General features: G+C 41.0%; 1 long non-coding RNA gene across 1 annotated transcript; it reads left to right on the top strand.

The window, feature by feature from the left end:
- Positions 1–318: 318 nt before the first annotated feature.
- On the top strand, positions 319–775 carry LOC139538192 (uncharacterized). The gene is made up of 2 exons (XR_011667690.1): positions 319–504; positions 607–775. It is a non-coding gene; the product is annotated as an uncharacterized lncRNA (long non-coding RNA).
- The last annotated feature ends 1,600 nt before the right edge of the window (positions 776–2,375 follow it).

Genomic DNA, 2,375 nt, shown 5'->3' with positions numbered 1-2,375 from the left:
CTAAGTCTTTTGTTATTGATGTATTTAAGGGAAGGAAGCGGGAAGTGTCTGAATCAAGGCCTTTCCTTTTTGATGTGGAAAATTGGACTCTCCACTCTCCCTCGAGGACCAGATTGATCTGATAAAATGCATTTCCATTATTTCAGTATCTTTGTGCTGTTTGGTTATCACATTTTTTGTAATGTTTCTGTATGGATGATGTTCTTGCCTGGTCATTCTGTGCAATCTGAAAGTTATGTGTTTTTTATGAGTAACAATGGAATATGTGTGTCACGAATCCCGCTTCCTGAGTCTGTTTTTGCCTGTGTTCTGTCCTGGAGTGTTTTTCCGGTGTCCTGGAACGCACCCTGTCTGGTTGCCGGGCGACGTAGCTAGTTGGGAGATCTCTGATTACCCGCACCTGTATCCCATCAGCTATCTGCACACCTGGTCCTGATCATCACCCCTCCACTTCATAAGCTCTGACCTGACATCCATTCCCTGCCGGATCGTTAGCCATGAACAGTATGTTGTGCCAGCGTATCAGCCTCCAGTTTGATAGAGTTTGTTTTGTTGTTTTGTACGTCTTGCTTGCCTTGAACTTACCTCTGTTTGTTCTGTCTACAGTCATTCACCCGGAACACTCACCCCATCCCTGCCTGGTCGTCGGTGGCTTCTGTTACTCCCTTGGATCTGCCTATTCACTCCCATCAACTCACCTCCGCTGCCCGCTCCGCCACCTGGATCTTTCTACCTCTACGTTTAAACTTGTAAATAAATACTCACCTTCGTCCTACTCTCCTTGTCCTGGTCTGCTTCTGGGTTCTATTTTAGAAAACCGTGACAATTTGATAGCAAGGGGTTATTCCTAGGTACCATATTAACCATATTATGACTATTACTGCGCATCAAACGGTCATCCAACTCGGAATTCCAACTCGGGAACTCGAGTTCCCAGTTATTTTGAACGTGGCAATAGAATACCACAGTATGAGTCATAATGCCGATAAAACCTATAGAGGTTAACCTTTTCTCAATATAGGGGGTGCTGTTTCAACATTAGCATTTATCGTCTCCAAATTAAACTGCCTCATACTCAATTCTTGCTCGTACAATATGCATATTATAGTTATTATTGGATAGAAAACACTCTAGTTTCTATAGCCGTTTGAATTATGTCTCTGAGTGAAACAGAACTCATTCTACAGCACTTTTCCTGATATGGAGTGAGATTTCAGACATTTTGGCCTCTGGTCCCAGGTCAGTTTTAAAGTCCCTGTAAATCCTATGAGGATACAAACACTGCCCATGCCTTCCTCTAGATGTCAGTAAGAGGTGACAATTTGAATGGAGTCGATTGCGCAATCAGGGCCAGTATAAAACAGAAAAGACCGGATGTACCGTTCTTTTCCTGCTGCGCCTCACGCAAGATGGACGTCGGACTCTCTCTCTTTCCAAGCGTTGGTTTAGCCACTTATATATCGCCGGTCATGTTTTTACTCGTTATAGGTGTTAAAAACATCATAAGGTAGTTAATTTAAACCGTTTTATAGCAATTTATATCAGTTTAGTGCGATTTTGAGGCATTGCTTTGTGATGCACATTGAAGCACCGGGCACGTTTCGGGGTCCCGGTCGAACGTTAGTGGGCATTTCGACGGACAAGAGGACAGCTTTCGACCAAAAGAAGATTAGACCCAAGAAAGGATACATTGCCCAAGATACTGATGGAAGAACAGCTCACAGTAAGAACTATTTATGATGATAAATCGCTGTTCTGTAGAAAAATTTTAAACGCATATGTCGCCATTTTGTTATGTGTAGCTTCGCTTGGCGGACCCGGTATTGCACAGTAAGGATAATTTTACAAATGTAAGTCAGCGATTGCATTAAGAACTAATTTGTCTTTCGATTCCTGTCAACCCTGTATTTTTTAGTCAAGTTTATGATTAGCTATCGATTAGACTAGATCACTCTCAAATATAGCGCCCGACATTTTCAGGGCAGTTTTGCTAGTATTCTCATTGTATAACCACGTTTTTTTGTGGCTAAATATGCACATTTTCGAACAAACTCTATATGTATTTTGTAATATGATGTTACAGGAGTGTCATCGGAAGAATTCTGAGAAGGTTAGTGAAAAAATTAATATATTTTGGTGATCATAACGTTATCGCTCCCCTTGCCTTTGATTCATGCTGGGGTAACGTTTGCACATGTGGTATGCTAATATAACGATTTATTGTGTTTTCGCTGTAAAACGCTTAGAAAATCTGAAATATTGTCTGAATTCACAAGATCTGTGTCTTTCCATTGCTATGCTTTGTCTATTTTTATGAAATGTTTTATGATGAGTAAATTGGTAATACACGTTGCTCTCTGTATTTATTCTAGTCG

This window comes from Salvelinus alpinus, chromosome 14 (genome assembly GCF_045679555.1).
Source record: "Salvelinus alpinus chromosome 14, SLU_Salpinus.1, whole genome shotgun sequence".
Classification (NCBI taxonomy): domain Eukaryota; kingdom Metazoa; phylum Chordata; class Actinopteri; order Salmoniformes; family Salmonidae; genus Salvelinus; species Salvelinus alpinus.
This window is presented reverse-complemented; position numbering and strand designations above follow the sequence as displayed.